The sequence below is a fragment of the Pagrus pagrus genome, assembly GCF_965226575.1.
Source record: "Pagrus pagrus genome assembly, chromosome: 16".
Classification (NCBI taxonomy): Eukaryota; Metazoa; Chordata; class Actinopteri; order Spariformes; family Sparidae; genus Pagrus; species Pagrus pagrus.
Genome location: NC_140200.1, coordinates 789,806 through 803,609, shown reverse-complemented (window position 1 = coordinate 803,609; position 13,804 = coordinate 789,806). Strand labels below are relative to the sequence as shown.

Genomic DNA, 13,804 nt, shown 5'->3' with positions numbered 1-13,804 from the left:
AGCATATGATTGTGTTAACCCTGAGCTTAAACAACAAGAGGGACGAGATCCAGAAGAATCCTGGCCACATGCACCACCTAAAGGTGTCTGTTTCATTCTCCAGGATTCCCCGTGACAAAGGCAAAGGAGACAGTGGAGGAAGGTCAGAGCATTGAGCAACACATAGAGAAGAACATTTAGACACAAATAATGATGACACACACACACACACACACACACATAGACAGAGAGACAGAGAGAAACACTGATTGACTGCTAAAGACTAAGCATTGCTTCTAACAGTTTCTGGTAGCTTGAGGGCTCTAGTTTTTTGATTTTTGGGAATATAAAAGATGCAAATTATTATTATGATAATTATTGTCCAGTCGAAATCAACTTTTAGACTAGATAAAAAACAATATCCGCTCAGCCCTAAAGCTTTTTAAAGTCATTGCTTTTGTCATTTAGTCTATCATAATTCAAGGTGCCATTGTTGAATCCCTAAGTTCACCATGTAACTCCCCCATCTTGCCTGTTAAGAAACCAAATGGGGGGTGGAGACCAGTAAAACACTTAAGGTGTGAAGTTGTTGAGCATCCAGCAGACGTTGTAACACTAATGTCAAAATTTCTATCAGACGGTGGGGGTTCAGTAATTGATTTAACAAATGCAGATTTAGCATTCCTGTTCATCCTGACTCACAGTTCTGGTTTGTTTTCTCTTTCAATGGTAAGCTTTATTCTTGGATGAAGATGCCATAGGGTTTCTTCACCAGTCCAACTCTGTTTGCTATGGAGCTGAGAACGTGTTGCATTAGCAGCCATTGTGTGGTAGTGCTCTTGTTTAGTATATTGATAATTTGTGTTTTACGATACATGGATATTGTCAAGAACTGAAACAGTGTCTCCACTTTGTTTTCTGGCAGAAAACGGTCCTGAAGTTTTTTGAAGGACGAAGTTGCAACTTATTTCAAAAAATTTAATGCGCTATTATACTCCGGAGGGTCGAAAATTGGGTCCTGACCACATCCAGACAATCTTGGATGTTTCAAAACTGCGAACGAGAAAAACAAACGATTGCCTTATTGGATTTAGCAGGCTATTGTTGTCCATGGATTCTTAATTTTGTGGAGATCTCCCAACCCTTGTATGACATCACACATGGGTGAAAACATTTGACCAAGACTGACTTTGACTGACTTTTGAGGCAGAGACAGCCTCGACTGACTTAAATCAAGCTTGAAATTTTTTTGTTTTTGTTTTTTGTTTAGGCCTACCAAACCCTAGAAGTTGCGCAAGGATCACAAAATTAAAAAAAACAAAACAAAAAAAAAACTACTACTCTTTCTGAATGTGGTGGTTTGTGAAAAAACCCTTACTGAGCCCATGGTGGCAAACAGGGCCTAATAGGTCATTAATCAGAATAACTTTACACCACAGAGAGAGCTATAATAAGATTGTGTAAGAGCTGTAGCTGTTGCTACCAAAGAAAGTTATGGCCACAGCTGATCACTATCTGTCCTCTAACTGTTCATGTTCTGCATGCTGTCTGCTTTTTTAACAATGTGAAAAACTACTCACCTAATCAAAGCATGAGTTTTGCACTAACAAATGTGCTACTAACAGTGTCTCATGTCACCCTAAAACATTGTACTGACCTTAACCCATCAACTTTGCTCCATACAGCTCAAGATGGAGGACCACATCCATGTCTGGGACAAAACCACAGGATGCATTATTTTAACACACCTCTTATTAACCCTAACTTTGTCTTTTTTGTAGATGGTTCTGCTATGAGAAATCCGACCGATGGATCCCCTTGTGTCTCATATGCAATATGTACTGAGAATGCCATAGTTGAAAATGCTAAACTTCCTGTCTGCTCGGGCAGCTGAATATTTTGCAATAACTCGTTTTTTGTTTTTTTGTTTGTTTTTTTTCGTTCTAGGAACAGGACAGAACGTCACAGTTTTACAATGACTTGAAATATGCAGTTAATGTGTGTCATAACTTACGTTTCCTTACTTCTACAGTGAACTTAAAGCACATAGAAGTCTCATCAGTAACCTCTTGTCTGCATTACTTCTACCTGTCTCTGTAGTGGTATGCAAATGTCAAGCTCATACAGGTTCTGTTTGTTCCGGTGTCAAAGGCAGCTGCTCTGTCACCTGCCTCCCCCACTCTACAGATGCTTTTGTCTGTCCAACACCCTTAATGATGTCTTTTTGTTTCAAACAGGAGCTGAGTTTAAAAAAAAAAAAAAAAAAAAAAAAAAAACCTCATCTAGCCTCATGAAGGCTGCATGAAGACACAGTACTGAAAAAAGCTATATTCCCTTTTTGGCAAATTTGACTCATGGTCTTGACCATGAGTCAAAAGGGGGGATGTTGGATATTGTAAATAGATTGTGGTATGCGCCAGGATTTTCAACTTTTGCTGTAAATTTTTGTAAAAATTGTGTAATTTGTGCAACTAATAATGTTGGCAGAGGTGTAGCAATGCCCCTGTCAGCCATCCTAAATCTGAAGGTCCCTTTGAGCATTTAATGATGGATTGTTGACATGTTTCCGAAATGGATTGAATGCTTCCAATGTAACCATGCTACAGTCGCTCCAGTTTGCTCTCAGTAACAAAAGCATTGTTGAGAGACGTAATTCCATGTTGAGAGCCTTCGATCTAAATTAACTAGCGATAATGGGTCTTATTTTATAAATAGTGTAATTCAAAGCTTCTCCGATAGCCTGTAGATAAACCTTAAAAAAAAAAAGCATTGTGCCTACCATCCAGCTAGTGGAGGTGCAGTGGAATAGGCTAACCAGACCCTGAAAACAACCACTAAAAAATTAGTGACAGAAACAAATTTATTAATAGTTGAGGTTTTACCTTTTTAATGTTGCATTAATTAACCTGCATTAATGTTTATGAGAGACTGCCCACATAAGACAACTCGATTGTCTCCTTATGAGGTACTGACTGGCCGTCCTATGAGAATGATGAACAGCCTGTTTCCTCAAAACAGTTTAACTCTGACAGAAATGGATGATGACATGTTAAAATATTGTTGTGAGCTTAACTATGTCCTGAAGCTTTTCTTCCCTCAGGTAAAAGCTGCCCCATCTGAGCCTGACTCTACATCTAGCCAGGAGACCTGTGAATGACTTTAACTGTGTCTGGATAGCTGAGGGAGAAACGTGAATCCAGATCCAGGAATTCGAGTGTAAACCTTCTCCAGCGATTATTCTTCTGAGAAGAAGACAACTTAATCTGTGGGGAAAGTGATGAGGACTTCTGGTGGACGATCGTGGCTACAGTTTCATCATCGGGTTGGTCACCACAAGCGTTGTAGACCAATCCCGGTCTTCAGCCTAACAGCAAGATGAGAGCTGTTCCTGCAAATTCAGAAGCTTGCAACAACTGGACTCCAAACGTCCTCATATATTCATACCTATCACACCACCACTGATTCACTTGCAACCACCAATCAAACTGATGTCATTATACTGATACTTAGACACCCATCCATCACAGAAGGATGGCAATGGACTGTTAACAACGAGGGTCCAAAGAAGACACAGAGGACAAAAGTGACATTGGCATGCCGACTACACAGAATCAAGTGACCCCAGAGGAAGATGACATCAGAACAACCACAATAGCGCAGCTGATCATGGAATAATAATAATAATAATAATAATAAAAAACAGTTTAGTAGTTTGAACAAAATGGTTTTTGGAGTTCAATGCTGATGAACTAATTGATTTGCTTTAATGCTGTTGTTGTATTTTCTATGTACCATAACGAAGAGTCATAATTTTTTAGGTCAAATTAAGTGATTTTTTTGTTGTTGTTTTGTTATTGCTGTTTGCTGTCAATGGTTTTGTTTTATTTGAATTTTAAATTTAATTCCCAGAAATGTGTGTTGACACTTTGTGTCAAAAGGGAGGAATGTGAGAAATTAAATAGTTTTCCATTCAGTAAGAAATATACTGTAAACACCATATCAGGATGTGAGAACAAAAGGGGAGAAACCCCTTTTGCTGTAAGTGTCATAGAGTCAGACGAGAGACAATTGCCTCTCGTCTGAGGTGTTACAGGAAGATAGATGGTAGACGACATTTACATTCTAATGAAGTAGCAAAGGGTCACTGTCCTGGGAAAGAGACGATCCACCAAACATCAAGGGGTCATTGTTCTGGGAAGAAATGTTGTAACCCCCCACTCTGTTTTGTATTTAAGTCAGAAACATTTGGAAGACGGGAGAGAACACTTCAGGTCTTCTCTCCATGCTGCATGTATTAAAGAGATCTGATTCATCACGCTGAGTCTACAATTCTTCTGAGATTTAGCAACTCTCAACCTCACAAAGGAGAATTTCCCTTACATACTCCAATTTTGACCATTCCAAAACCCAATCATCTAGACGAATAGAGATTTGTTCAAGATTTAGATATATAGATAGATAGATAGATAGATAGATAGATAGATGCTGGCTGTTCACCAAAGCAGCTCGTTCATCTACCCTGTCGGTGAGAGACCTCACATTCCCCAAATCGATCACAGGAAGGAAGAGTTTAAACTTCCTGTCCCTCTCAATTGTCGCTCCAATACAGAAGACAGCAGCTTCACTCCTGAGTCTCCTGGATGATTGTAGGCTAGGTCCAGCTCTCTCAGATGGTAGGGGTTGGATGTCAGAGCTGAGGCCAGAGAAGAACAGCCTTCCTTGGTGACCAGACAGCCTGACAGTCTGGAAAAACGAAATGGCTGAGAGTAGTTTTCAATAAAAACAGTCTCAGCAAACTGATTCATGTGACAAAGATAATTCAGAGTTAGGACTTTGTGGCTTTCCCATTCTTTTGTTAAACCATCTTTTAGAAAGTCACGTAAGGATAATATTTCACATGTCATTAACATCAAAATGAAACTCAGTGAAAGGCAACATTTGAATAATCAACTGAAAACATGCAGCTAAATCCTGACCTCAGAGTTTCCAGTTTCCAGTGTGGACTCTTCAGTCCTGATGACAGCAGCTTCACTCCTGAATCCTGCAGGTCATTGTCGCTCAGGTCCAGCTCTCACAGACTAGAGGACTGGGACCTGAGAACTGAGGCCAGAGCTTCACAGCTTCTCTTTGATCAATTACAGCCACTCAGCCTGAAGAAATATCAGAAATAAATATAAGAAAATATCTAACTTGACCTACCCTTTTTAAACATGTTTAAAAAAAGGTTACAGCAGCTTAGCCTGAAGAAGAATTCGACAAAAGACAGGCAAAATAGTTTACTGGATATTTAACTTTTAAGCACATTTGATAATATTTATCCTTCAAGTGACAATCTGCCTACATAGCTTTGTTGGAGGCTTTAACCACTGGCAGAAGCCTCAGAAGAGCCTCCTCTGAAGCAGAGTATTTCCTCAGGTCAAACACGTCCAGACCTTTTTCTGATGCCAGTAAGATGAAGACCAGAGCTGACCACTGAGCAGGAGACAGTTCATCTGTGGAGAGACTTCCTGATCTCAGGTACTATTGGATCTCCTCCACTAGAGAACCATCATTCAGTTCATTCAGACAGTGGAACAGATTGATGCTTCTCTCTGGAGACTGATTCTCACTGATCTTATTCTTGATGTACTGGACTGTTTCTTGATTGGTCTCTGAGCTACTTCCTGTCTGTGTCAGCAGACCTCATGGGAGATTCTGAATGGTCTCCAGTGAAAGACCCAGGAGGAAGTGGAGGAACAAGTCCAGGTGTCCATTTGGACTCTGTAAGGCCTTCTTCACAGCACTCTGGTAGAGATTTGTAGGTTTAGGTTTATCTCTAAATAGTTTAGACCTCCATCTTGCTTCTGCCAGCAGATTGACTCCAGAGTTGATGAATGTCAGATGGACATGAAGAGCAGCCAGAAACTCCTGAACACTCAGATGGACGAAGCAGAACACCTTGTCCTGGTACAGTCCACTCTCCTCTTTAAAGATCTGTGTGAACACTCCTGAGTACACTGAGGCTGCTCTGATATCGATGCCACACTCTGTCAGGTCTGATTCATAGAAGATCAGGTTTCCTTTCTGCAGCTGCTCAAAAGCCAGTTTTCCCAGAGACTCAATCATCTTCCTGCTCTCTGGAGTCCAGTGTGGATCTGTCTCAGCTCCTCCATCATACTTGACATTCTTCACTTTGGACTGAACCACCAGGAAGTGGATGTACATCTCAGTCAGGGTCTTGGGCAGCTCTCCTCCCTCTCTGGTCTTCAACAAATTCTCCAGAACTGTAGCAGTGATCCAGCAGAAGACTGGGATGTGGCACATGATGTGGAGGCTTCGTGATGTCTTGATGTGGGAGATGATTCTGCTGGCCTGCTCCTCATCTCTGAATCTCTTCCTGAAGTACTCCTCCTTCTGTGGGTCAGTGAACCCTCTGACCTCTGTCACCATGTCAACACACTCACGAGGGATCTGATTGGCTGCTGCAGGTTGTGTGGTTATCCAGAGGCGAGCAGAGGGAAGCAGTTTCCCCCTGATGAGGTTTGTCAGCAGCACATCCAGTGAGGTGGACTCTGTAACATCAGTCAGGATCTCAGTGTTGTGGAAGTCCAGAGGAAGTCGACACTCATCCAGACCGTCAAAGATGAACACAACCTGGAAGTTTTCAAACCTGCAGATTCCTGCTTCTTTGGTTTCAGTGATGAAGTGATGAACAAGCTCCACCAAGCTGAACCTTTTCTCTTTCAGCACATTCAGCTCTCTGAAAGTGAATGGAAATGTGAACTGTATGTCCTGGTTGGCTTTGTCTTCAGCCCAGTCCAGAGTGAACTTCTGTGTTAAGACTGTTTTCCCAATGCCAGCCACTCCCTGTGTCATCACTGTTCTGATTGGTTCATATCTTCCAGGTGAGGGTTTAAGATGTGTTCACGTCTGATTGCTGTTTCCAGTGTTGCTGGTTTCCAGGCTGCATTTACGATCTGTCTAACTTCATGTTCCATGTTGACCTCTCCCGTTTCTTTCGTCATGATATAGATCTCAGTGTAGATCTCATGGAGAGGTTACGAACTTCCCGCTTTTTTGGTTTTCTCGAACCCACATTGAAACTTCTTCTTCAGGTTGGTTTTGAGTTTGTGCTGGCACTCAGCAAAAATCTCTGAATGAAAAAAAATGAAATGACACAACTAAGAGGACACCACAGTAAATGTGAGTGATCAAAAACATTTCCAGATAAGTGTGCACATGTCTAACTTTAATTAATTTAATTTGAATTTATTAGTGTACTTAAACACTGCATTCAAGGGGGTTTTCTTGATATCAGGAGGGCACAATCAGTATCTGCATCTACTGTATCTGTTATGATTTTCATGTAATGTACTCCACCAAAGTCTTTAATTTAATGTAAGATTGTGTAATTTGCAGCTTTTTTCTTTATCATATCCTTTATTAAATGACCTACCTGTAGGTTCTGAGATGGTGTTTGATAATTTCTCGCCTAGATTATTCTGATTCATCTTCCCCAAATCTATGCTGGTCACTTTAATGGTGCTCATACTTTCGGTCTGCACCATCTGACCCACTGTGTCCATCCTGTTTGCATTTTCCAGATTACTCTTTCAGATTACTGGGAAGCCTTCCAGGACCCCCTGCTGCTGCAGGAGCCACTTGAATTTCTTAAAGTCATCCTCTCCAAAATCCTCCAAAGTTCCCAACATGTCCTGTTTAAGTGTTGCCATCTGCCCTACCTGCCGAGATAAAAAGATAGACAATATTAAGATCCCCCCAGATATCCAGGGCCCTAACCCCTTGATTCTACAGGGTACGTCTCTGTTACCTGATGTGTGCGATGCTGTTCAGACTAAGAGATGCTGACTCACACTTGGTAGCAAAACCCCTGTGCCTGCTCGAGGTCATGGACAAAAGAAGCAAACAAACCCATATAATCTGCAAAGATCAGAGACACAATCCCAAACCAAGTCTGCGTCAGACTGCTGCTGATTCTACCTGTGAACCACTAAAAGTGAGTCATGAAAATAATCCTCAGATAATTGATGTAAGAATATTCATGTGTTTAACATGCAGAAACATTTCTGCTGTGCAGTGAAACAGTGATACAGCGCAATGTGATCAAAGTGATGGAGATGATCAAACGTGTCCAGATTTGTCTGGTAGGATTCTCACCTGCTGAACTCACCTCAGGTCAACTTACAGACACTTTCCAGCTTCATGTGGAGGAAACACTGGGAGAGAAGAAGCTGCTCATTTCCTCCTCGTCAGTCCCGGTGTCTGTGTGCATCTGATCTGAGGACGCGTCACACCCTCATAACTTCAGAGTCCAAGTCTAAAAAACATCAGAGTGACGTCAGAGCCAGTCCGACCCGTCCAACCAGTCCAACCAGTGGCACAAACCCAGCCAATCAGAAGAGTTTTCATTTCCTTGTTTGCCTGAGTGTCGGGGTTGTTTCTGATTCATTTGTTATTTTGATGAAGGCTGCGAGAACAAAAGTGTTTTAATTATCCTAATAAGTTGTCAGCATTGAGATAGTGTTACACCTTTCCTCTACAGCATCTACACCCAGTCAGTGTCAGACACGTCACTGGTCACATGTGTAGTTACACTACCTGTCCACCAGATGGTGCTAACCAACATGTAATGAGCTAAAGATCAGCTCAGGTCAGAAATCTGTAATAGAGGAGCAGCATTTTGATCACATTCAAACTCTTATTGATGAGATGTAATGTGAGTTGGACATGTATTTATGTATAAATGAACTGTTCTGGATGACTTGTAGAGACCAGAACTGACGTTAAACTGTAGAGAACCTCTGCACCACCATGGAAATGATTCAATAAGATTTTCTGAGCAGCAGCAGCTTGTAAAAGTTTAAATTGTAAATACAGTCAGCAGATACAACCAAGCTGTCAAATAACCAAAACATCAGATGACAAGAAATAAGTAGAGAAGAAAGAGAAAACTGTGTCATATCTAAATATGTGCTGCTGTCACAAACAATCCATCATCAAGCTGAACGAGTCGGATCAATGTCAATGTTTCATTGGACTCTTTCAAATACAAAGTCCAGCTAACATGAGACACTGGACTCTACTGATCCTGGAGCAGCATCATTAAAGACGTGACAGGACCTGAGTGCTCTGTGTGTGTGTGTGTGTGTGTGTGTGTGTGTGTGTGTGTGTGTGACGACAGTGTGTGTGTGTGTGTGTGTGTGTGTGCGTGCGTGCATGTGTGTGTGTGTGTGTGTGAACCAGTGAACCGTCTTGACGTCTCCATAAACTTTAAATCTCGGACCTCATTGTTTTTTCTGCTGCGTCCTCGTTTCTTGCAGGAGAAGCAGAAATGTTTCTGTTTCCTGTAATTCTGTGGCTGCTGCTTAGTTTCACTTCAAATTCTGAACAGCTCAGCAGTTCTTCTTCTTGATAATCCCAGCAAGTTGAAAGTGTTGTTACCTCACCTCATTGGTTAATTTTCCCAACAGTAACACTCAGAGTACAAACTCCAGAGGCTGACTTGTCGGCTTGACGACAGTTGAAAACAGTTCTTGTCTCTTGGCTGAACATCTTCCAGGTTTGAGAGGAGTTACAGATGAAAACAGACTTTCAGGTGAGTAAAACAACAAAAGTTTTCACCATCAAGTTGTTAGTAAGATGCACTCTTCTGAAGATCAGTTAATTTAGTTCAATTGGGGATTTTGAAAATTCAACTCTAAATGAGTCACGTTAGCTCACTGGACGTGAATTTGTTTGCTGAGGGATGAAAGTGACAACACCGCAAGCTAATAATTAATTTATTGTTTAATCCATTAACAAATGTAGATTAAGTGAAACATGTCATCGACCTAAATGTAAAAGGAAACATCATGTTGTTTTATAATTCATTTGGGCTCAGTTAAACATTTAGATTTACTCAAAAGTAGTAATTGGGTAATTCCACACCAACTTACCCAAAACTTGGGCGAACCTTTCCCAGTTCATGTCGTGGATTTCTTGAAAAAAAGCCTTTATTTAATTCATGAGATGTTGTAAAATCGCTGTACTCCAAATAATTTGTTAGTTCTGAATTTATGAAATTTAGCCCTCTGATCCTCGGTATATATTCTGTGTCTTATCTTATTTTTCACTGAATTGGGTTGAAAATTGTCCTGAACATCACAGAAACCCTCAGGATCATTTACAACATGTATCCATTTAAATAGTTGTTGCTGAATGTTTACAGTCATCATTGCAGTTTCTGTGCAGTATTAATGTAACTGTATCACATTTAGAAGTCATTTGGTCTTGCATAAAAAAAGAGTGACACAGATCTTGTTAAATAGCTTCAGAGCTGAAAAACACACATTTTAGGTTATTTTGACTGTAGATTTTCACAAGAAGGATTTTTCACGTTATTATTATTATATTGAAACTAATAGAGCAAGTCTGGGATTATCCCACCTGAAACAGGTTTAGAGTACAGTTATAGGATTTTGTAAGGTGCCATGAATCTAATAGAAGTTAGTAGTTAATAGGGACTAGAAGATAAAAGATTTTGTCATGTGTTAGCAAAAACACAATAAGTTGATGGTGGTGAGTTTTCATTATGGATATAATTGTCTCTTGTGACTCTGTGTCTATCTGGCTGACGTACAGTCCTGTATTGATTTCCTGATTTAATTCGAACTGCCTCAGCCTGCCACTATGACTGAAGCTTCTGTCATTTTTTGAAAACAAATTGTAAATGTTGCAGAGTTGTTACATTTTGTGGTAAACTTCTATTCTTGAAGCTGAAACTAGCTTATTGTTCTTATTAACTAGTTTTTCTTTTTGACAACTTATTTCTTCAACATAAAACTTCTGAGTACTTCCTAATTTTTAGCTCTGCATATATTCACATAATCTGCTCTTAAACAGAAATGATGCTTCACAAAAGCAGAATCAGGCTCAGCACTTCCTCTTCAGAACATTCAAGTACTTGATAATCGAGTGTTTGTGTCGTGTTAATGACCGTATTGAGAACTGATGTCCTGCAATGTAAATCTTTGTTGTAGTGACTGATCATGTTGTTGTGTGTGTGTGAAGGTGTGGGCTCTGCTATGAATCAGTGTGAGGACACAGAGGAGGGAGTCCCTCCCTCTAAAGCCACTCTGTGTGGACGACATGAAGCTCAGAGGTGAGACCACCATCTCTAACTGTCCACCACTGTAAAACGTCTGTTAGCATTAAACTTTTCTAAGATGTGTTCTCGTCAGTCTCACTGATCATTTCACTCTTGTCTGTAATGTTCATCAGTAATAAAAACAATGTTGCCCTCACATATAGGTTACAGCTGCCTCGATTTTCCCCTCCCATCTGGCTGCAAGCTGGTTCGCAGTTGGTTCCCAGCCACCCTATTGGCAACCATCTGGCAGCCAAAAGGCAGTTGGATGGTAGGGAAAATCGAGGCGGCTGTAACTGTAGGTATGAACAAACATATCTGTGGTTTGCAGAAACGTTAACAGCCAACATTTGTTCCTGCGACTGGGCGGAAACCCTTCAGGGTAAATAGCACTGTTTAATCATCAGTTGTTGTTGTTTATTGAGTCCTCTTCAGATAATGATTGTGGTAGGTCGTTTGTGGTAGGTGGTAGGTCATACACCGCTCCAGTTTTCGTCACAGTCTTTAGGGTGTACCAGAAGGGATCTTAAGGTGTTGAATGGTTTGCGGTGAGTGCTGATGGTCCAGTCATGAAATGGAGAAGACCATCTCTTAACTGTCCATGACTCTTCTCAATGTCACAGCTCAGCACTCAAATCACTCCTCCATTTTTATTCACACTCAAAGCTCTATGTGTTGTGTTGAAGCCCAGAGCAGCAGCAAACACCACCCTCTAATGAACCTGAACCAGGACCTGAACCTAGCAGTGTGTCCATCAAGAGTGACTGGTCTAAGAGGTCTCCTTACAATTTCAAAGGACAACATTCTCCTGAAACACAGTAAGTTATCATAATGTGACCATGAAATGTTGGCATTTACAGACTTTCACCACTGGAATAACAGCTATCTAGAAATATGCAAACATTTATTTTTAAATCTGTGCCATATTGCCAGAAACAGCTGAACAAAAGGCTGTACAAGTCTTTATTGCTCTAAAACAGAAAGTCAAACTACAACAGCCAAAATGCAGTGTGCTGCCTTCTTTATGACTCCAGGATATATGTAATACTACATCATCAAACTAGTCTGACTCACCGAATGTAGGCTTTGGATACAATCCTGCAAATGGCCTATTTGGACTATTTCAGCTGACATTCTTCTGCCTACCACTATGTGTATGTTGCTGTTTTCAAAATTGACCTCTCTACAGGAAACATCAACAACAACCTCCGAGCTAACAACCTACACACTGACCCTTTCTCAAACCAAAGAATTTAAAGAATGGACTTTTGTTCTTGGAAGAATTTTCTTCCAATAAACAAATAAACTCTGATAAAACCGATATCATAGCAGCTATGCTAACCTCTCAGGGACTCAACATTGTCGTTTTCAAAGGAACAAATCAAATCAAATCAAATCAAATCAAATTTTATTTGTATAGCCCAAATTCACAAATCACAGTTTGCCTCAGAGGGCTTTACAATCTGTACAGAGACGACACCCTCTGTCCTTCGACCCTCGATTCGAGTGAGGAAAAACTTGCCCCCAAAAAAAGCCCTTTTAACAGGGAAAAAAAAAATGCGGAAGAAACCTCAGGGAGAGCCACAGAGGAGGGATCCCTCTCCCAGGACGGACAGACGTGCAATAGATGTCGCATGTACAGAGCAGATCAACGAGATCACAATGTATTCAATTATAATGGATGGTTGACAGGAATGAAAGTACACAAAGATGTATTACAGCAATAATAATGAAATGCACATGGAAATGTGATTACTAGTGATAACAGTAGTAATGATCAATGGCAAGGATGGTATGTAGCAATGCAGTACGATAATAGTAGTGGAACGTATGTAACAGAGATGTGACTAATATTAGCGACAGTAGTGGTGGGTGTCAGGCAGGGTCATGGCAGTAGGCGCATCCATGATCAGGCAGGGTCATGGCAGTAGGCGCATCCACGATCAGGCAGGGCCATAGCAGTAGGCGCATCCACGATCCACGACCTGGGTGCGGCCAGGATCCATGGGAGCCTGTAGGACTAGAAAGCACAAGGACTCCGGGGAAGAAGTAAGTCAGTGACATGCAGAGATGGGGCATGTATACAGGCATAATGTATACAGATGGAGAGGAGAGGAGGAGAGAGAAGCTCAGTGTGTCATTGTCCCCCGGACTAGGCCTATAGCAGCATAACTAAGAGCTGGTCCAAGACGGGCCTGGGCCAGCCCTAACTATAAGCTCTATTGAAGAGGAAGGTCTTAAGTCTACTCTTAAAGGTAGAGAGGGTGTCCGCCTCCCGGACCAAAACAGGAAGATGGTTCCACAGAAGAGGAGCTTGATAACTGAAGGCTCTGGCTCCCATTCTACTTTTGGAGACTTTAGGAACTACAAGTAATCCTGCGTTCTGGGAGCGTAATGCTCTAGTTGGGTGATAGGGTAATATGAGCTCCTGGAGATATGATGGTGCCTGACCATTAACAGCTTTGTAAGTGAGGAGAAGGATTTTAAACTCTATTCTTGATTTTACAGGGAGCCAGTGCAGAGAGGCCAATACAGGAGTAATATGATCTCTTTTCTTAGTTCCTGTCAGTACACGTGCTGCAGCATTCTGGACCAGCTGGAGACTCTTTAGAGACTTGTTAGGGCAGCCTGATAATAGAGAATTACAATAGTCCAGCCTGGATTCAGCATGCAGCCAGGTTTCAGTAAGACAGAATAAAT

The 13,804-nt window shown here is 41.2% G+C and overlaps 1 protein-coding gene and 1 pseudogene across 2 annotated transcripts in view; one reads left to right on the top strand and one right to left on the bottom strand.

Moving 5' to 3' along the window:
* Window positions 1–13,804, top strand: part of LOC311271337 (uncharacterized protein) — a gene marked incomplete at its 3' end in the record, with an annotated part of 304,448 nt that overhangs the window by 247,876 nt on the left and 42,768 nt on the right. The gene's annotated exons all lie outside the window — the stretch shown is intronic.
* LOC311271895 (protein NLRC3-like) lies at window positions 4,391–6,883 on the bottom strand (annotated as a pseudogene). Its single transcript has 3 exons — window positions 5,321–6,883; window positions 4,956–5,099; window positions 4,391–4,394 (listed from the first exon to the last, which is right to left on the bottom strand). The product of its transcript is annotated as a protein NLRC3-like (transcript).